We start from the raw sequence: 20,804 nt of genomic DNA on the forward strand, positions 1-20,804 counted from the left end.
CGCCCGAGGACTCGAGTGCTCAGCCCCGTGTAGTGGCCGCGAAGGCCTGCCTGGGAGAAACGCCCCGGGAGGCCGGCAGGAACCCGGGATCGGAAGGGATGTCTAGGGGCCCCGGGTCGGAGGAGATGGCTTTGGCTGTGTTTGGTTTTGTTTCTTCTTCCCAAGATCCCGGGTGTGAAAGGGGCCAGAGGTGAAGTCCTGGGCTGGAAAGCCTCACGATTCAGCCCCGCAGCCCCAGGCCCTGAGTGTGGAGGAGGGCGGAGCGGGTCGGCGAAGGGCGCGGCTGCCGTTTTCCTGATGGGCTGGAGGGGCAGTGGCGCTTTCCGGACGAAGAGGACCGGAAGGGTCCCCGAGACCTCCGCTGGGAGCCACGCACCCATCCAAGGATACGGCTCCAGGAGGCGACGGAGGAGGGCGCCTGCTTGCCCTGGCCCGAGCTGTGCGTCCCCCGCCTTGGCCACAGCAGTGGACATTCCCAGAAGAACAAGCGCCCGAGAGCACTGAGAAATTTTCCCCCGAGAAAACTTGACCCTCGTCCTGGCAGCAGGACACCTCGGGAAGAAAGCCACCCAGCGGCCACCTGGGCGAGACCGGCTGCCCGAGTAGGCGCGCGGGGCCTCTGGCCGCTGGCCCCGGGCTGCCAGCCCCCACCCGGACTCCCAGCCGTGCCAGGAGAGCAGCGTGGAGACGCACGCCGGGGCCCTCGGCAGGCTCTTGGGGCTCCCGGAGGCGGCGGCTAGCGTCTACGGCCATACCACCCTGAACGCGCCCGATCTCGTCTGATCTCGGAAGCTAAGCAGGGTCGGGCCTGGTTAGTACTTGGATGGGGGACCGCCTGGGAATACCGGGTGCTGTAGGCTTTTGCTCCTCCATCCCTCGCTGCTCCTTTTGTCTTCGGGGACTTCGCCACCACCCCCCCCACCACCACCACCACCCCCAGCACCACCACCACCACCACCACCACCACCACCACCACAACGACCCACCGTGACCACGACCCCGACCCCGTCCGGGCCACCCGCCAGACCCACGCACACTGAATCCTCACAGCTACGTCCCCGAATCCTCTCCCCTCCCCACACTCTCCTGGGGCGCACGCCCACGACACGGGTCACCAGCGAGGTTGGTCCCAGGCCACGTTGGGGACCGCTCCCCAACTGCCCTCCAGGCGGGTGGGGAGGGACGTGCGGAAGCCATGAGAAAGTGGGTCCTGCACCCCAGCGGGCCCCACAGCGGGACGCGCCGCACCTGGGCATGCCACAAGGTGGTGCACTGGGTCCAGGGCAAGACGCCAGGGGACAGAGAAGCAGGGAGCCTCATTCGTTTGCTGCTCCACGTCGCGCTCCGTCGCTCAACCCAAGACAGGGCAGCCAGCGCGCGACCTCTACGTGGGATCCCGCCTCCCACGGCAGAGCCTGCGGTCACAGGGACAGAGGGCGCAGGCCGCCAGAGCTCCGGATGCCAGCGGCAGCTCCCCATCCCGCTCAAAGGGAGGGAGGGCCGCCGCTGGCGCCCAGTCGCCTGTGCCACCCTCCGGGTCTCAAAGCACTCCTCAGTCAGCTCAAGGACCGGGGCCACCTGGCCTTCGGGTTCACATGGGCTTGGGCACGACGGAAGGGACCGCTTGCCCCCGTGGAACAGACATTCTCCCTGTGGACAACCTCAGGTGCTGGGAACCTCTGCTCCGCCTTGGAAAACCCACCTTCTGCAATGTATGCCCATCGCAATCAGGCCGAGCAGATTGACCCCCTCGGCCCGGCCCCAGTGTGTGATGGGGCTCTGTGCGTGAGGGCTTGCTCTTCCCCACCTACACCAGGCACGGCATCTAACACACACACACACACACACACAGACACAAACACCACGCAGAGACACCCAGACCACGCACGCACGCATGGGGACGCACCCTCCTCTCCCCCACCCCACACACGAGCAGCCGAAGGACAAGAGGGTATGGCTGGGGCCTGAGCGGGAACAAGCGAAGCCTTGGTTTGCGGCCCCTCGGCCAACTGCATCAGGATTTTTGTCTGGGCTCGGAGGCCAGAGGATCTCTGCCATTTGCTAGCAGGGCCAGGGATGGCAGGAGGGTGGGTACGGGGCTCAGCCAGGGCCAGTTCTGCTGGCACGATCCTGTAGCACGTGGCCGCGTAGCACGGGGCCGGGTCTGAAGGAGGCCAAGCAGGGGCACAAGACCCAGCAGCGGCACAGGGAAGAGGCCCAGGGCACCCAGGAGCAGACGAGAACCGGGAGTCGTGCGTGCTTGGCGTGGCCGCCGGCCCCGTGACGCCCGAGGACTCGAGTGCTCAGCCCCGTTTATTGGCCGCGAAGGGCTGCCTGGGAGAAACGCCCCGGGAGGCCGGCAGGAACCCGGGATCGGAAGGGATGTGGAGGGGCCCCGGGTTGGAGGAGATGGCTTTGGCTGTGTTTATTTTTGTTTCTTCTTCCCAAGATCCCGGGTGTGAAAGGGGCCAGAGGTGAAGTCCTGGGCTGGAAAGCCTCACGATTCAGCCCCGCAGCCCCAGGCCCTGAGTGTGGAGGAGGGCGGAGCGGGTCGGCGAAGGGCGCGGCTGCCGTTTTCCTGATGGGCTGGAGGGGCAGTGGCGCTTTCCGGACGAAGAGGACCGGAAGGGTCCCCGAGACCTCCGCTGGGAGCCACGCACCCACCCAAGGATACGGCTCCAGGAGGCGACGGAGGAGGGTGGCTGCTTGCCCTGGCCCGAGCTGTGCGTCCCCCGCCTTGGCCAGAGCAGTGAACATTCCCAGAAGAACAAGCGCCCGAGAGCACTGAGAAATTTTCCCCCGAGAAAACTTGACCCTCGTCTTGGCAGCAGGACACCTCGGGAAGAAAGCCACCCAGCGGCCACCTGGGCGAGACCGGCTGCCCGAGCAGGCACGCGGGGCCTCTGGCCGCTGGCCCCGGGCTGCCAGCCCCCACCCGGACTCCCAGCCGTGCCAGGAGAGCAGCGTGGAGACGCACGCCGGGGCCCTCGGCAGGCTCTTGGGGCTCCCGGAGGCGGCGGCTAGCGTCTACGGCCATACCACCCTGAACGCGCCCGATCTCGTCTGATCTCGGAAGCTAAGCAGGGTCGGGCCTGGTTAGTACTTGGATGGGAGACCGCCTGGGAGTACCGGGTGCTGTAGGCTTTTGCTCCTCCCTCCCTCGCTGCTCCTTTTGTCTTCGGGGACTTCGCCACCACCCCCCCACCACCACCACCACCCCCAGCACCACCACCACCACCACCACAACGACCCACCGTGACCACGACCCCGACCCCGTCCGGGCCACCCGCCAGACCCACGCACACCGAATCCTCACAGCTACGTCCCCGAATCCTCTCCCCTCCCCACACTCTCCTGGGGCGCACGCCCACGACACGGGTCACCAGCGAGGTTGGTCCCAGGCCACGTTGGGGACCGCTCCCCAACTGCCCTCCAGGCGGGTGGGGAGGGACGTGCGGAAGCCATGAGAAAGTGGGTCCTGCACCCCAGCGGGCCCCACAGCGGGACGCGCCGCACCTGGGCATGCCACAAGGTGGTGCACTGGGTCCAGGGCAAGACGCCAGGGGACAGAGAAGCAGGGAGCCTCAGTCGGGTGCTGCTCCACGTCGCGCTCCGTCGCTCAACCCAAGACAGGGCAGCCAGCGCGCGACCTCTACGTGGGATCCCGCCTCCCACGGCAGAGCCTGCGGTCACAGGGACAGAGGGCGCAGGCCGCCAGAGCTCCGGATGCCAGCGGCAGCTCCCCATCCCGCTCAAAGGGAGGGAGGGCCGCCGCTGGCGCCCAGTCGCCTGTGCCACCCTCCGGGTCTCAAAGCACTCCTCAGTCAGCTCAAGGACCGGGGCCACCTGGCCTTCGGGTTCACATGGGCTTGGGCACGACGGAAGGGACCGCTTGCCCCCGTGGAACAGACATTCTCCCTGTGGACAACCTCAGGTGCTGGGAACCTCTGCTCCGCCTTGGAAAACCCACCTTCTGCAATGTATGCCCAACGCAATCAGGCCGAGCAGATTGACCCCCTCGGCCCGGCCCCAGTGTGTGATGGGGCTCTGTGCGTGAGGGCTTGCTCTTCCCCACCTACACCAGGCACGGCATCTAACACACACACACACACACACACAGACACAAACACCACGCAGAGACACCCAGACCACGCACGCACGCATGGGGACGCACCCTCCTCTCCCCCACCCCACACACGAGCAGCCGAAGGACAAGAGGGTATGGCTGGGGCCTGAGCGGGAACAAGCGAAGCCTTGGTTTGCGGCCCCTCGGCCAACTGCATCAGGATTTTTGTCTGGGCTCGGAGGCCAGAGGATCTCTGCCATTTGCTAGCAGGGCCAGGGATGGCAGGAGGGTGGGTACGGGGCTCAGCCAGGGCCAGTTCTGCTGGCACGATCCTGTAGCACGTGGCCGCGTAGCACGGGGCCGGGTCTGAAGGAGGCCAAGCAGGGGCACAAGACCCAGCAGCGGCACAGGGAAGAGGCCCAGGGCACCCAGGAGCAGACGAGAACCGGGAGTCGTGCGTGCTTGGCGTGGCCGCCGGCCCCGTGATGCCCGAGGACTCGAGTGCTCAGCCCCGTTTATTGGCCGCGAAGGGCTGCCTGGGAGAAACGCCCCGGGAGGCCGGCAGGAACCCGGGATCGGAAGGGATGTGGAGGGGCCCCGGGTTGGAGGAGATGGCTTTGGCTGTGTTTATTTTTGTTTCTTCTTCCCAAGATCCCGGGTGTGAAAGGGGCCAGAGGTGAAGTCCTGGGCTGGAAAGCCTCACGATTCAGCCCCGCAGCCCCAGGCCCTGAGTGTGGAGGAGGGCGGAGCGGGTCGGCGAAGGGCGTGGCTGCCGTTTTCCTGATGGGCTGGAGGGGCAGTGGCGCTTTCCGGACGAAGAGGACCGGAAGGGTCCCCGAGACCTCCGCTGGGAGCCACGCACCCACCCAAGGATACGGCTCCAGGAGGCGACGGAGGAGGGTGGCTGCTTGCCCTGGCCCGAGCTGTGCGTCCCCCGCCTTGGCCAGAGCAGTGAACATTCCCAGAAGAACAAGCGCCCGAGAGCACTGAGAAATTTTCCCCCGAGAAAACTTGACCCTCGTCTTGGCAGCAGGACACCTCGGGAAGAAAGCCACCCAGCGGCCACCTGGGCGAGACCGGCTGCCCGAGCAGGCACGCGGGGCCTCTGGCCGCTGGCCCCGGGCTGCCAGCCCCCACCCGGACTCCCAGCCGTGCCAGGAGAGCAGCGTGGAGACGCACGCCGGGGCCCTCGGCAGGCTCTTGGGGCTCCCGGAGGCGGCGGCTAGCGTCTACGGCCATACCAGCCTGAACGCGCCCGATCTCGTCTGATCTCGGAAGCTAAGCAGGGTCGGGCCTGGTTAGTACTTGGATGGGAGACCGCCTGGGAGTACCGGGTGCTGTAGGCTTTTGCTCCTCCCTCCCTCGCTGCTCCTTTTGTCTTCGGGGACTTCGCCACCACCCCCCCACCACCACCACCACCCCCAGCACCACCACCACCACCACCACAACGACCCACCGTGACCACGACCCCGACCCCGTCCGGGCCACCCGCCAGACCCACGCACACCGAATCCTCACAGCTACGTCCCCGAATCCTCTCCCCTCCCCACACTCTCCTGGGGCGCACGCCCACGACACGGGTCACCAGCGAGGTTGGTCCCAGGCCACGTTGGGGACCGCTCCCCAACTGCCCTCCAGGCGGGTGGGGAGGGACGTGCGGAAGCCATGAGAAAGTGGGTCCTGCACCCCAGCGGGCCCCACAGCGGGACGCGCCGCACCTGGGCATGCCACAAGGTGGTGCACTGGGTCCAGGGCAAGACGCCAGGGGACAGAGAAGCAGGGAGCCTCAGTCGGGTGCTGCTCCACGTCGCGCTCCGTCGCTCAACCCAAGACAGGGCAGCCAGCGCGCGACCTCTACGTGGGATCCCGCCTCCCACGGCAGAGCCTGCGGTCACAGGGACAGAGGGCGCAGGCCGCCAGAGCTCCGGATGCCAGCGGCAGCTCCCCATCCCGCTCAAAGGGAGGGAGGGCCGCCGCTGGCGCCCAGTCGCCTGTGCCACCCTCCGGGTCTCAAAGCACTCCTCAGTCAGCTCAAGGACCGGGGCCACCTGGCCTTCGGGTTCACATGGGCTTGGGCACGACGGAAGGGACCGCTTGCCCCCGTGGAACAGACATTCTCCCTGTGGACAACCTCAGGTGCTGGGAACCTCTGCTCCGCCTTGGAAAACCCACCTTCTGCAATGTATGCCCAACGCAATCAGGCCGAGCAGATTGACCCCCTCGGCCCGGCCCCAGTGTGTGATGGGGCTCTGTGCGTGAGGGCTTGCTCTTCCCCACCTACACCAGGCACGGCATCTAACACACACACACACACACACACAGACACAAACACCACGCAGAGACACCCAGACCACGCACGCACGCATGGGGACGCACCCTCCTCTCCCCCACCCCACACACGAGCAGCCGAAGGACAAGAGGGTATGGCTGGGGCCTGAGCGGGAACAAGCGAAGCCTTGGTTTGCGGCCCCTCGGCCAACTGCATCAGGATTTTTGTCTGGGCTCGGAGGCCAGAGGATCTCTGCCATTTGCTAGCAGGGCCAGGGATGGCAGGAGGGTGGGTACGGGGCTCAGCCAGGGCCAGTTCTGCTGGCACGATCCTGTAGCACGTGGCCGCGTAGCACGGGGCCGGGTCTGAAGGAGGCCAAGCAGGGGCACAAGACCCAGCAGCGGCACAGGGAAGAGGCCCAGGGCACCCAGGAGCAGACGAGAACCGGGAGTCGTGCGTGCTTGGCGTGGCCGCCGGCCCCGTGATGCCCGAGGACTCGAGTGCTCAGCCCCGTTTATTGGCCGCGAAGGGCTGCCTGGGAGAAACGCCCCGGGAGGCCGGCAGGAACCCGGGATCGGAAGGGATGTGGAGGGGCCCCGGGTTGGAGGAGATGGCTTTGGCTGTGTTTATTTTTGTTTCTTCTTCCCAAGATCCCGGGTGTGAAAGGGGCCAGAGGTGAAGTCCTGGGCTGGAAAGCCTCACGATTCAGCCCCGCAGCCCCAGGCCCTGAGTGTGGAGGAGGGCGGAGCGGGTCGGCGAAGGGCGCGGCTGCCGTTTTCCTGATGGGCTGGAGGGGCAGTGGCGCTTTCCGGACGAAGAGGACCGGAAGGGTCCCCGAGACCTCCGCTGGGAGCCACGCACCCACCCAAGGATACGGCTCCAGGAGGCGACGGAGGAGGGTGGCTGCTTGCCCTGGCCCGAGCTGTGCGTCCCCCGCCTTGGCCAGAGCAGTGAACATTCCCAGAAGAACAAGCGCCCGAGAGCACTGAGAAATTTTCCCCCGAGAAAACTTGACCCTCATCCTGGCAGCAGGACACCTCGGGAAGAAAGCCACCCAGCGGCCACCTGGGCGAGACCGGCTGCCCGAGCAGGCGCGCGGGGCCTCTGGCCGCTGGCCCCGGGCTGCCAGCCCCCACCCGGACTCCCAGCCGTGCCAGGAGAGCAGCGTGGAGACGCACGCCGGGGCCCTCGGCAGGCTCTTGGGGCTCCCGCAGGCGGCGGCTAGCGTCTACGGCCATACCACCCTGAACGCGCCCGATCTCGTCTGATCTCGGAAGCTAAGCAGGGTCGGGCCTGGTTAGTACTTGGATGGGAGACCGCCTGCGAATACCGGGTGCTGTAGGCTTTTGCTCCTCCCTCCCTCGCTGCTCCTTTTGTCTTCGGGGACTTCACCACCACCCCCACACCACCACCACCACCCCCAGCACCACCACCACCACCACCACAACGACCCACCGTGACCACGACCCCGACCCCGTCCGGGCCACCCGCCAGACCCACGCACACCGAATCCTCACAGCTACGTCCCCGAATCCTCTCCCCTCCCCACACTCTCCTGGGGCGCACGCCCACGACACGGGTCACCAGCGAGGTTGGTCCCAGGCCACGTTGGGGACCGCTCCCCAACTGCCCTCCAGGCGGGTGGGGAGGGACGTGCGGAAGCCATGAGAAAGTGGGTCCTGCACCCCAGCGGGCCCCACAGCGGGACGCGCCGCACCTGGGCATGCCACAAGGTGGTGCACTGGGTCCAGGGCAAGACGCCAGGGGACAGAGAAGCAGGGAGCCTCAGTCGGGTGCTGCTCCACGTCGCGCTCCGTCGCTCAACCCAAGACAGGGCAGCCAGCGCGCGACCTCTACGTGGGATCCCGCCTCCCACGGCAGAGCCTGCGGTCACAGGGACAGAGGGCGCAGGCCGCCAGAGCTCCGGATGCCAGCGGCAGCTCCCCATCCCGCTCAAAGGGAGGGAGGGCCGCCGCTGGCGCCCAGTCGCCTGTGCCACCCTCCGGGTCTCAAAGCACTCCTCAGTCAGCTCAAGGACCGGGGCCACCTGGCCTTCGGGTTCACATGGGCTTGGGCACGACGGAAGGGACCGCTTGCCCCCGTGGAACAGACATTCTCCCCGTGGACAACCTCAGGTGCTGGGAACCTCTGCTCCGCCTTGGAAAACCCACCTTCTGCAATGTATGCCCAACGCAATCAGGCCGAGCAGATTGACCCCCTCGGCCCGGCCCCAGTGTGTGATGGGGCTCTGTGCGTGACGGCTTGCTCTTCCCCACCTACACCAGGCACGGCATCTAACACACACACACACACACACACAGACACAAACACCACGCAGAGACACCCAGACCACGCACGCACGCATGGGGACGCACCCTCCTCTCCCCCACCCCACACACGAGCAGCCGAAGGACAAGAGGGTATGGCTGGGGCCTGAGCGGGAACAAGCGAAGCCTTGGTTTGCGGCCCCTCGGCCAACTGCATCAGGATTTTTGTCTGGGCTCGGAGGCCAGAGGATCTCTGCCATTTGCTAGCAGGGCCAGGGATGGCAGGAGGGTGGGTACGGGGCTCAGCCAGGGCCAGTTCTGCTGGCACGATCCTGTAGCACGTGGCCGCGTAGCACGGGGCCGGGTCTGAAGGAGGCCAAGCAGGGGCACAAGACCCAGCAGCGGCACAGGGAAGAGGCCCAGGGCACCCAGGAGCAGACGAGAACCGGGAGTCGTGCGTGCTTGGCGTGGCCGCCGGCCCCGTGATGCCCGAGGACTCGAGTGCTCAGCCCCGTTTATTGGCCGCGAAGGGCTGCCTGGGAGAAACGCCCCGGGAGGCCGGCAGGAACCCGGGATCGGAAGGGATGTGGAGGGGCCCCGGGTTGGAGGAGATGGCTTTGGCTGTGTTTATTTTTGTTTCTTCTTCCCAAGATCCCGGGTGTGAAAGGGGCCAGAGGTGAAGTCCTGGGCTGGAAAGCCTCACGATTCAGCCCCGCAGCCCCAGGCCCTGAGTGTGGAGGAGGGCGGAGCGGGTCGGCGAAGGGCGCGGCTGCCGTTTTCCTGATGGGCTGGAGGGGCAGTGGCGCTTTCCGGACGAAGAGGACCGGAAGGGTCCCCGAGACCTCCGCTGGGAGCCACGCACCCACCCAAGGATACGGCTCCAGGAGGCGACGGAGGAGGGTGGCTGCTTGCCCTGGCCCGAGCTGTGCGTCCCCCGCCTTGGCCAGAGCAGTGAACATTCCCAGAAGAACAAGCGCCCGAGAGCACTGAGAAATTTTCCCCCGAGAAAACTTGACCCTCGTCTTGGCAGCAGGACACCTCGGGAAGAAAGCCACCCAGCGGCCACCTGGGCGAGACCGGCTGCCCGAGCAGGCACGCGGGGCCTCTGGCCGCTGGCCCCGGGCTGCCAGCCCCCACCCGGACTCCCAGCCGTGCCAGGAGAGCAGCGTGGAGACGCACGCCGGGGCCCTCGGCAGGCTCTTGGGGCTCCCGGAGGCGGCGGCTAGCGTCTACGGCCATACCACCCTGAACGCGCCCGATCTCGTCTGATCTCGGAAGCTAAGCAGGGTCGGGCCTGGTTAGTACTTGGATGGGAGACCGCCTGGGAGTACCGGGTGCTGTAGGCTTTTGCTCCTCCCTCCCTCGCTGCTCCTTTTGTCTTCGGGGACTTCGCCACCACCCCCCCACCACCACCACCACCCCCAGCACCACCACCACCACCACCACAACGACCCACCGTGACCACGACCCCGACCCCGTCCGGGCCACCCGCCAGACCCACGCACACCGAATCCTCACAGCTACGTCCCCGAATCCTCTCCCCTCCCCACACTCTCCTGGGGCGCACGCCCACGACACGGGTCACCAGCGAGGTTGGTCCCAGGCCACGTTGGGGACCGCTCCCCAACTGCCCTCCAGGCGGGTGGGGAGGGACGTGCGGAAGCCATGAGAAAGTGGGTCCTGCACCCCAGCGGGCCCCACAGCGGGACGCGCCGCACCTGGGCATGCCACAAGGTGGTGCACTGGGTCCAGGGCAAGACGCCAGGGGACAGAGAAGCAGGGAGCCTCAGTCGGGTGCTGCTCCACGTCGCGCTCCGTCGCTCAACCCAAGACAGGGCAGCCAGCGCGCGACCTCTACGTGGGATCCCGCCTCCCACGGCAGAGCCTGCGGTCACAGGGACAGAGGGCGCAGGCCGCCAGAGCTCCGGATGCCAGCGGCAGCTCCCCATCCCGCTCAAAGGGAGGGAGGGCCGCCGCTGGCGCCCAGTCGCCTGTGCCACCCTCCGGGTCTCAAAGCACTCCTCAGTCAGCTCAAGGACCGGGGCCACCTGGCCTTCGGGGTCACATGGGCTTGGGCACGACGGAAGGGACCGCTTGCCCCCGTGGAACAGACATTCTCCCCGTGGACAACCTCAGGTGCCGGGACCCTCTGCTCCGCCTTGGAAAACCCACCTTCTGCAATGTATGCCCAACGCAATCAGGCCGAGCAGATTGACCCCCTCGGCCCGGGCCCAGTGTGTGATGGGGCTCTGTGCGTGAGGGCTTGCTCTTCCCCACCTACACCAGGCACGGCATCTAACACACACACACACACACACACACACACAAACACACACACACACACCACGCAGAGACACCCAGACCACGCACACACGCATGGGGACGCACCCTCCTCTCCCCCACCCCACACACGAGCAGCCGAAGGACAAGAGGGTATGGCTGGGGCCTGAGCGGGAACAAGCGAAGCCTTGGTTTGCGGCCCCTCGGCCAACTGCATCAGGATTTTTGTCTGGGCTCGGAGGCCAGAGGATCTCTGCCATTTGCTAGCAGGGCCAGGGATGGCAGGAGGGTGGGTACGGGGCTCAGCCAGGGCCAGTTCTGCTGGCACGATCCTGTAGCACGTGGCCGCGTAGCACGGGGTCGGGTCTGAAGGAGGCCAAGCAGGGGCACAAGACACAGCAGCGGCACAGGGAAGAGGCCCAGGGCACCCAGGAGCAGACGAGACCCGGGAGTCGTGCGTGCTTGGCGTGGCCGCGGGCCCCGTGACGCCCGAGGACTCGAGTGCTCAGCCCCGTGTAGTGGCCGCGAAGGCCTGCCTGGGAGAAACGCCCCGGGAGGCAGGCAGGAACCCGGGATCGGAAGGGATGTGGAGGGGCCCCGGGTCGGAGGAGATGGCTTTGGCTGTGTTTGGTATTGTTTCTTCTTCCCAAGATCCCGGGTGTGAAAGGGGCCAGAGGTGAAGTCCTGGGCTGGAAAGCCTCACGATTCAGCCCCGCAGCCCCAGGCCCTGAGTGTGGAGGAGGGCGGAGCGGGTCGGCGAAGGGCGCGGCTGCCGTTTTCCTGATGGGCTGGAGGGGCAGTGGCGCTTTCCGGACGAAGAGGACCGGAAGGGTCCCCGAGACCTCCGCTGGGAGCCACGCACCCACCCAAGGATACGGCTCCAGGAGGCGACGGAGGAGGGCGGCTGCTTGCCCTGGCCCGAGCTGTGCGTCCCCCGCCTTGGCCACAGCAGTGAACATTCCCAGAAGAACAAGCGCCCGAGAGCACTGAGAAATTTTCCCCCGAGAAAACTTGACCCTCGTCCTGGCAGCAGGACACCTCGGGAAGAAAGCCACCCAGCGGCCACCTGGGCGAGACCGGCTGCCCGAGCAGGCGTGCGGGGCCTCTGGCCGCTGGCCCCGGGCTGCCAGCCCCCACCCGGACTCCCAGCCTTGCCAGGAGAGCAGCGTGGAGACGCACGCCGGGGCCCTCGGCAGGCTCTTGGGGCTCCCGGAGGCGGCGGCTAGCGTCTACGGCCATACCACCCTGAACGCGCCCGATCTCGTCTGATCTCGGAAGCTAAGCAGGGTCGGGCCTGGTTAGTACTTGGATGGGAGACCGCCTGGGAGTACCGGGTGCTGTAGGCTTTTGCTCCTCCCTCCCTCGCTGCTCCTTTTGTCTTCGGGGACTTCGCCACCACCCCCCCCACCACCACCACCACCCCCAGCACCACCACCACCACCACCACCACAACGACCCACCGTGACCACGACCCCGACCCCGTCCGGGCCACCCGCCAGACCCACGCACACCGAATCCTCACAGCTACGTCCCCGAATCCTCTCCCCTCCCCACACTCTCCTGGGGCGCGCGCCCGCGACACGGGTCACCAGCGAGGTTGGTCCCAAACCACGTTGGGGACCGCTCCCCACTGCCCTCCAGGCGGGCGGGGAGGGACGTGCGGAAGCCATGAGAAAGTGGGTCCTGCACCCCAGCGGGCCCCACAGCGGGACGCGCCACACCTGGGCTCGCCACAAGGTGGTGCACTGGGTCCAGGGCAAGACGCCAGGGGACAGAGAAGCAGGGAGCCTCAGTCGGGTGCTGCTCCACGTCGCGCTCCGTCGCTCAACCCAAGACAGGGCAGCCAGCGCGCGACCTCTACGTGGGATCCCGCCTCCCACGGCAGAGCCTGCGGTCACAGGGACAGAGGGCGCAGGCCGCCAGAGCTCCGGATGCCAGCGGCAGCTCCCGGTCCCGCTCAAAGGGAGGGAGGGCCGCCGCTGGCGCCCAGTCGCCTGTGCCACCCTCCGGGTCTCAAAGCACTCCTCAGTCAGCTCAAGGACCGGGGCCACCTGGCCTTCGGGGTCACATGGGCTTGGGCACGACGGAAGGGACCGCTTGCCCCCGTGGAACAGACATTCTCCCCGTGGACAACCTCAGGTGCCGGGACCCTCTGCTCCGCCTTGGAAAACCCACCTTCTGCAATGTATGCCCAACGCAATCAGGCCGAGCAGATTGAGCCACTCGGCCCGGCCCCAGTGTGTGATGGGGCTCTGTGCGTGAGGGCTTGCTCTTCCCCACCTACAACAGGCACGGCATCTCACACACACACACACACACACACACACACACACACACACACACCACGCAGAGACACCCAGACCACGCACGCACGCACGGGGACGCACCCTCCTCTCCCCCACCCCACACACGAGCAGCCAAAGGACAAGAGGGTATGGCTGGGGCCTGAGCGGGAACAAGCGAAGCCTTGGTTTGCGGCCCCTCGGCCAACTGCATCAGGATTTTTGTCTGGGCTCGGAGGCCAGAGGATCTCTGCCATTTGCTAGCAGGGCCAGGGATGGCAGGAGGGTGGGTACGGGGCTCAGCCAGGGCCAGTTCTGCTGGCACGATCCTGTAGCACGTGGCCGCGTAGCACGGGGCCGGGTCTGAAGGAGGCCAAGCAGGGGCACAAGACCCAGCAGCGGCACAGGGAAGAGGCCCAGGGCACCCAGGAGCAGACGAGACCCGGGAGTCGTGCGTGCTTGGCGTGGCCGCGGGCCCCGTGACGCCCGAGGACTCGAGTGCTCAGCCCCGTGTAGTGGCCGCGAAGGCCTGCCTGGGAGAAACGCCCCGGGAGGCCGGCAGGAACCCGGGATCGGAAGGGATGTCTAGGGGCCCCGGGTCGGAGGAGATGGCTTTGGCTGTGTTTGGTTTTGTTTCTTCTTCCCAAGATCCCGGGTGTGAAAGGGGCCAGAGGTGAAGTCCTGGGCTGGAAAGCCTCACGATTCAGCCCCGCAGCCCCAGGCCCTGAGTGTGGAGGAGGGCGGAGCGGGTCGGCGAAGGGCGCGGCTGCCGTTTTCCTGATGGGCTGGAGGGGCAGTGGCGCTTTCCGGACGAAGAGGACCGGAAGGGTCCCCGAGACCTCCGCTGGGAGCCACGCACCCATCCAAGGATACGGCTCCAGGAGGCGACGGAGGAGGGCGCCTGCTTGCCCTGGCCCGAGCTGTGCGTCCCCCGCCTTGGCCACAGCAGTGGACATTCCCAGAAGAACAAGCGCCCGAGAGCACTGAGAAATTTTCCCCCGAGAAAACTTGACCCTCGTCCTGGCAGCAGGACACCTCGGGAAGAAAGCCACCCAGCGGCCACCTGGGCGAGACCGGCTGCCCGAGTAGGCGCGCGGGGCCTCTGGCCGCTGGCCCCGGGCTGCCAGCCCCCACCCGGACTCCCAGCCGTGCCAGGAGAGCAGCGTGGAGACGCACGCCGGGGCCCTCGGCAGGCTCTTGGGGCTCCCGGAGGCGGCGGCTAGCGTCTACGGCCATACCACCCTGAACGCGCCCGATCTCGTCTGATCTCGGAAGCTAAGCAGGGTCGGGCCTGGTTAGTACTTGGATGGGGGACCGCCTGGGAATACCGGGTGCTGTAGGCTTTTGCTCCTCCATCCCTCGCTGCTCCTTTTGTCTTCGGGGACTTCGCCACCACCCCCCCCACCACCACCACCACCCCCAGCACCACCACCACCACCACCACCACCACCACCACCACAACGACCCACCGTGACCACGACCCCGACCCCGTCCGGGCCACCCGCCAGACCCACGCACACCGAATCCTCACAGCTACGTCCCCGAATCCTCTCCCCTCCCCACACTCTCCTGGGGCGCACGCCCACGACACGGGTCACCAGCGAGGTTGGTCCCAGGCCACGTTGGGGACCGCTCCCCAACTGCCCTCCAGGCGGGTGGGGAGGGACGTGCGGAAGCCATGAGAAAGTGGGTCCTGCACCCCAGCGGGCCCCACAGCGGGACGCGCCGCACCTGGGCATGCCACAAGGTGGTGCACTGGGTCCAGGGCAAGACGCCAGGGGACAGAGAAGCAGGGAGCCTCAGTCGGGTGCTGCTCCACGTCGCGCTCCGTCGCTCAACCCAAGACAGGGCAGCCAGCGCGCGACCTCTACGTGGGATCCCGCCTCCCACGGCAGAGCCTGCGGTCACAGGGACAGAGGGCGCAGGCCGCCAGAGCTCCGGATGCCAGCGGCAGCTCCCCATCCCGCTCAAAGGGAGGGAGGGCCGCCGCTGGCGCCCAGTCGCCTGTGCCACCCTCCGGGTCTCAAAGCACTCCTCAGTCAGCTCAAGGACCGGGGCCACCTGGCCTTCGGGTTCACATGGGCTTGGGCACGACGGAAGGGACCGCTTGCCCCCGTGGAACAGACATTCTCCCTGTGGACAACCTCAGGTGCTGGGAACCTCTGCTCCGCCTTGGAAAACCCACCTTCTGCAATGTATGCCCAACGCAATCAGGCCGAGCAGATTGACCCCCTCGGCCCGGCCCCAGTGTGTGATGGGGCTCTGTGCGTGAGGGCTTGCTCTTCCCCACCTACACCAGGCACGGCATCTAACACACACACACACACACAAACAGACACAAACACCACGCAGAGACACCCAGACCACGCACGCACGCATGGGGACGCACCCTCCTCTCCCCCACCCCACACACGAGCAGCCGAAGGACAAGAGGGTATGGCTGGGGCCTGAGCGGGAACAAGCGAAGCCTTGGTTTGCGGCCCCTCGGCCAACTGCATCAGGATTTTTGTCTGGGCTCGGAGGCCAGAGGATCTCTGCCATTTGCTAGCAGGGCCAGGGATGGCAGGAGGGTGGGTACGGGGCTCAGCCAGGGCCAGTTCTGCTGGCACGATCCTGTAGCACGTGGCCGCGTAGCACGGGGCCGGGTCTGAAGGAGGCCAAGCAGGGGCACAAGACCCAGCAGCGGCACAGGGAAGAGGCCCAGGGCACCCAGGAGCAGACGAGAACCGGGAGTCGTGCGTGCTTGGCGTGGCCGCCGGCCCCGTGATGCCCGAGGACTCGAGTGCTCAGCCCCGTTTATTGGCCGCGAAGGGCTGCCTGGGAGAAACGCCCCGGGAGGCCGGCAGGAACCCGGGATCGGAAGGGATGTGGAGGGGCCCCGGGTTGGAGGAGATGGCTTTGGCTGTGTTTATTTTTGTTTCTTCTTCCCAAGATCCCGGGTGTGAAAGGGGCCAGAGGTGAAGTCCTGGGCTGGAAAGCCTCACGATTCAGCCCCGCAGCCCCAGGCCCTGAGTGTGGAGGAGGGCGGAGCGGGTCGGCGAAGGGCGTGGCTGCCGTTTTCCTGATGGGCTGGAGGGGCAGTGGCGCTTTCCGGACGAAGAGGACCGGAAGGGTCCCCGAGACCTCCGCTGGGAGCCACGCACCCACCCAAGGATACGGCTCCAGGAGGCGACGGAGGAGGGTGGCTGCTTGCCCTGGCCCGAGCTGTGCGTCCCCCGCCTTGGCCAGAGCAGTGAACATTCCCAGAAGAACAAGCGCCCGAGAGCACTGAGAAATTTTCCCCCGAGAAAACTTGACCCTCGTCTTGGCAGCAGGACACCTCGGGAAGAAAGCCACCCAGCGGCCACCTGGGCGAGACCGGCTGCCCGAGCAGGCACGCGGGGCCTCTGGCCGCTGGCCCCGGGCTGCCAGCCCCCACCCGGACTCCCAGCCGTGCCAGGAGAGCAGCGTGGAGACGCACGCCGGGGCCCTCGGCAGGCTCTTGGGGCTCCCGGAGGCGGCGGCTAGCGTCTACGGCCATACCAGCCTGAACGCGCCCGATCTCGTCTGATCTCGGAAGCTAAGCAGGGTCGGGCCTGGTTAGTACTTGGATGGGAGACCGCCTGGGAGTACCGGGTGCTGTAGGCTTTTGCTCCTCCCTCCCTCGCTGCTCCTTTTGTCTTCGGGGACTTCGCCACCACCCCCCCACCACCACCACCACCCCCAGCACCACCACCACCACCACCACAACGACCCACCGTGACCACGACCCCGACCCCGTCCGGGCCACCCGCCAGACCCACGCACACCGAATCCTCACAGCTACGTCCCCGAATCCTCTCCCCTCCCCACACTCTCCTGGGGCGCACGCCCACGACACGGGTCACCAGCGAGGTTGGTCCCAGGCCACGTTGGGGACCGCTCCCCAACTGCCCTCCAGGCGGGTGGGGAGGGACGTGCGGAAGCCATGAGAAAGTGGGTCCTGCACCCCAGCGGGCCCCACAGCGGGACGCGCCGCACCTGGGCATGCCACAAGGTGGTGCACTGGGTCCAGGGCAAGACGCCAGGGGACAGAGAAGCAGGGAGCCTCAGTCGGGTGCTGCTCCACGTCGCGCTCCGTCGCTCAACCCAAGACAGGGCAGCCAGCGCGCGACCTCTACGTGGGATCCCGCCTCCCACGGCAGAGCCTGCGGTCACAGGAACAGAGGGCGCAGGCCGCCAGAGCTCCGGATGCCAGCGGCAGCTCCCCATCCCGCTCAAAGGGAGGGAGGGCCGCCGCTGGCGCCCAGTCGCCTGTGCCACCCTCCGGGTCTCAAAGCACTCCTCAGTCAGCTCAAGGACCGGGGCCACCTGGCCTTCGGGTTCACATGGGCTTGGGCACGACGGAAGGGACCGCTTGCCCCCGTGGAACAGACATTCTCCCTGTGGACAACCTCAGGTGCTGGGAACCTCTGCTCCGCCTTGGAAAACCCACCTTCTGCAATGTATGCCCAACGCAATCAGGCCGAGCAGATTGACCCCCTCGGCCCGGCCCCAGTGTGTGATGGGGCTCTGTGCGTGAGGGCTTGCTCTTCCCCACCTACACCAGGCACGGCATCTAACACACACACACACACACACACAGACACAAACACCACGCAGAGACACCCAGACCACGCACGCACGCATGGGGACGCACCCTCCTCTCCCCCACCCCACACACGAGCAGCCGAAGGACAAGAGGGTATGGCTGGGGCCTGAGCGGGAACAAGCGAAGCCTTGGTTTGCGGCCCCTCGGCCAACTGCATCAGGATTTTTGTCTGGGCTCGGAGGCCAGAGGATCTCTGCCATTTGCTAGCAGGGCCAGGGATGGCAGGAGGGTGGGTACGGGGCTCAGCCAGGGCCAGTTCTGCTGGCACGATCCTGTAGCACGTGGCCGCGTAGCACGGGGCCGGGTCTGAAGGAGGCCAAGCAGGGGCACAAGACCCAGCAGCGGCACAGGGAAGAGGCCCAGGGCACCCAGGAGCAGACGAGAACCGGGAGTCGTGCGTGCTTGGCGTGGCCGCCGGCCCCGTGATGCCCGAGGACTCGAGTGCTCAGCCCCGTTTATTGGCCGCGAAGGGCTGCCTGGGAGAAACGCCCCGGGAGGCCGGCAGGAACCCGGGATCGGAAGGGATGTGGAGGGGCCCCGGGTTGGAGGAGATGGCTTTGGCTGTGTTTATTTTTGTTTCTTCTTCCCAAGATCCCGGGTGTGAAAGGGGCCAGAGGTGAAGTCCTGGGCTGGAAAGCCTCACGATTCAGCCCCGCAGCCCCAGGCCCTGAGTGTGGAGGAGGGCGGAGCGGGTCGGCGAAGGGCGCGGCTGCCGTTTTCCTGATGGGCTGGAGGGGCAGTGGCGCTTTCCGGACGAAGAGGACCGGAAGGGTCCCCGAGACCTCCGCTGGGAGCCACGCACCCACCCAAGGATACGGCTCCAGGAGGCGACGGAGGAGGGTGGCTGCTTGCCCTGGCCCGAGCTGTGCGTCCCCCGCCTTGGCCAGAGCAGTGAACATTCCCAGAAGAACAAGCGCCCGAGAGCACTGAGAAATTTTCCCCCGAGAAAACTTGACCCTCATCCTGGCAGCAGGACACCTCGGGAAGAAAGCCACCCAGCGGCCACCTGGGCGAGACCGGCTGCCCGAGCAGGCGCGCGGGGCCTCTGGCCGCTGGCCCCGGGCTGCCAGCCCCCACCCGGACTCCCAGCCGTGCCAGGAGAGCAGCGTGGAGACGCACGCCGGGGCCCTCGGCAGGCTCTTGGGGCTCCCGCAGGCGGCGGCTAGCGTCTACGGCCATACCACCCTGAACGCGCCCGATCTCGTCTGATCTCGGAAGCTAAGCAGGGTCGGGCCTGGTTAGTACTTGGATGGGAGACCGCCTGCGAATACCGGGTGCTGTAGGCTTTTGCTCCTCCCTCCCTCGCTGCTCCTTTTGTCTTCGGGGACTTCACCACCACCCCCCCACCACCACCACCACCCCCAGCACCACCACCACCACCACCACAACGACCCACCGTGACCACGACCCCGACCCCGTCCGGGCCACCCGCCAGACCCACGCACACCGAATCCTCACAGCTACGTCCCCGAATCCTCTCCCCTCCCCACACTCTCCTGGGGCGCACGCCCACGACACGGGTCACCAGCGAGGTTGGTCCCAGGCCACGTTGGGGACCGCTCCCCAACTGCCCTCCAGGCGGGTGGGGAGGGACGTGCGGAAGCCATGAGAAAGTGGGTCCTGCACCCCAGCGGGCCCCACAGCGGGACGCGCCGCACCTGGGCATGCCACAAGGTGGTGCACTGGGTCCAGGGCAAGACGCCAGGGGACAGAGAAGCAGGGAGCCTCAGTCGGGTGCTGCTCCACGTCGCGCTCCGTCGCTCAACCCAAGACAGGGCAGCCAGCGCGCGACCTCTACGTGGGATCCCGCCTCCCACGGCAGAGCCTGCGGTCACAGGGACAGAGGGCGCAGGCCGCCAGAGCTCCGGATGCCAGCGGCAGCTCCCCATCCCGCTCAAAGGGAGGGAGGGCCGCCGCTGGCGCCCAGTCGCCTGTGCCACCCTCCGGGTCTCAAAGCACTCCTCAGTCAGCTCAAGGACCGGGGCCACCTGGCCTTCGGGTTCACATGGGCTTGGGCACGACGGAAGGGACCGCTTGCCCCCGTGGAACAGACATTCTCCCCGTGGACAACCTCAGGTGCTGGGAACCTCTGCTCCGCCTTGGAAAACCCACCTTCTGCAATGTATGCCCAACGCAATCAGGCCGAGCAGATTGACCCCCTCGGCCCGGCCCCAGTGTGTGATGGGGCTCTGTGCGTGACGGCTTGCTCTTCCACACCTACACCAGGCACGGCATCTAACACACACACACACACACACACACACACAAACACCACGCAGAGACACCCAGACCACGCACGCACGCACGGGGACGCACCCTCCTCTCCCCCACCCCACACACGAGCAGCCGAAGGACAAGAGGGTATGGCTGGGGCCTGAGCGGGAACAAGCGAAGCCTTGGTTTGCGGCCCCTCGGCCAACTGCATCAGGATTTTTGTCTGGGCTCGGAGGCCAGAGGATCTCTGCCATTTGCTAGCAGGGCCAGGGATGGCAGGAGGGTGGGTACGGGGCTCAGCCAGGGCCAGTTCTGCTGGCACGATCCTGTAGCACGTGGCCACGTAGCACGGGGCCGGGTCTGAAGGAGGCCAAGCAGGGGCACAAGACCCAGCAGCGGCACAGGGAAGAGGCCCAGGGCACCCAGGAGCAGACGAGACCCGGGAGTCGTGCGTGCTTGGCGTGGCCGCCGGCCCCGTGACGCCCGAGGACTCGAGTGCTCAGCCCCGTGTATTGGCCGCGAAGGCCTGCCTGGGAGAAACGCCCCGGGAGGCCGGCAGGAACCCGGGATCGGAAGGGATGTGGAGGGGCCCCGGGTCGGAGGAGATGGCTTTGGCTGTGTTTATTTTTGTTTCTTCTTCCCAAGATCCCGGGTGTGAAAGGGGCCAGAGGTGAAGTCCTGGGCTGGAAAGCCTCACGATTCAGCGCCGCAGCCCCAGGCCCTGAGCGTGGAGGAGGGCGGAGCGGGTCGGCGAAGGGCGCGGCTGCCGTTTTCCTGATGGGCTGGAGGGGCAGTGGCGCTTTCCGGACGAAGAGGA

General features: G+C 67.0%; 9 non-coding genes across 9 annotated transcripts; all 9 read left to right on the plus strand.

The window, feature by feature from the left end:
• The first annotated feature begins 741 nt into the window (after window positions 1-741).
• On the plus strand, window positions 742-860 carry LOC141412428 (5S ribosomal RNA). The gene has a single exon (XR_012437268.1). It is a non-coding gene; the product is annotated as a 5S ribosomal RNA (ribosomal RNA).
• Window positions 861-3,025: 2,165 nt separating this feature from the next.
• On the plus strand, window positions 3,026-3,144 carry LOC141412496 (5S ribosomal RNA). The gene has a single exon (XR_012437338.1). It is a non-coding gene; the product is annotated as a 5S ribosomal RNA (ribosomal RNA).
• Window positions 3,145-5,293: 2,149 nt separating this feature from the next.
• LOC141412839 (5S ribosomal RNA) lies at window positions 5,294-5,412 on the plus strand. Its single transcript, XR_012437681.1, has one exon. It is a non-coding gene; the product is annotated as a 5S ribosomal RNA (ribosomal RNA).
• Window positions 5,413-7,561: 2,149 nt separating this feature from the next.
• Window positions 7,562-7,680, plus strand: LOC141412578 (5S ribosomal RNA). Its single transcript, XR_012437420.1, has one exon. It is a non-coding gene; the product is annotated as a 5S ribosomal RNA (ribosomal RNA).
• Window positions 7,681-9,829: 2,149 nt separating this feature from the next.
• On the plus strand, window positions 9,830-9,948 carry LOC141412498 (5S ribosomal RNA). The gene has a single exon (XR_012437340.1). It is a non-coding gene; the product is annotated as a 5S ribosomal RNA (ribosomal RNA).
• Window positions 9,949-12,109: 2,161 nt separating this feature from the next.
• LOC141412499 (5S ribosomal RNA) lies at window positions 12,110-12,228 on the plus strand. Its single transcript, XR_012437341.1, has one exon. It is a non-coding gene; the product is annotated as a 5S ribosomal RNA (ribosomal RNA).
• A 2,160-nt stretch (window positions 12,229-14,388) lies between these two features.
• On the plus strand, window positions 14,389-14,507 carry LOC141412429 (5S ribosomal RNA). Its single transcript, XR_012437269.1, has one exon. It is a non-coding gene; the product is annotated as a 5S ribosomal RNA (ribosomal RNA).
• A 2,165-nt stretch (window positions 14,508-16,672) lies between these two features.
• Window positions 16,673-16,791, plus strand: LOC141412840 (5S ribosomal RNA). The gene has a single exon (XR_012437682.1). It is a non-coding gene; the product is annotated as a 5S ribosomal RNA (ribosomal RNA).
• Window positions 16,792-18,940: 2,149 nt separating this feature from the next.
• LOC141412579 (5S ribosomal RNA) lies at window positions 18,941-19,059 on the plus strand. The gene has a single exon (XR_012437421.1). It is a non-coding gene; the product is annotated as a 5S ribosomal RNA (ribosomal RNA).
• Window positions 19,060-20,804: the final 1,745 nt, after the last annotated feature.

Source organism: Castor canadensis, chromosome 10 (assembly GCF_047511655.1).
Source record: "Castor canadensis chromosome 10, mCasCan1.hap1v2, whole genome shotgun sequence".
NCBI classification, from domain to species: domain Eukaryota; kingdom Metazoa; phylum Chordata; class Mammalia; order Rodentia; family Castoridae; genus Castor; species Castor canadensis.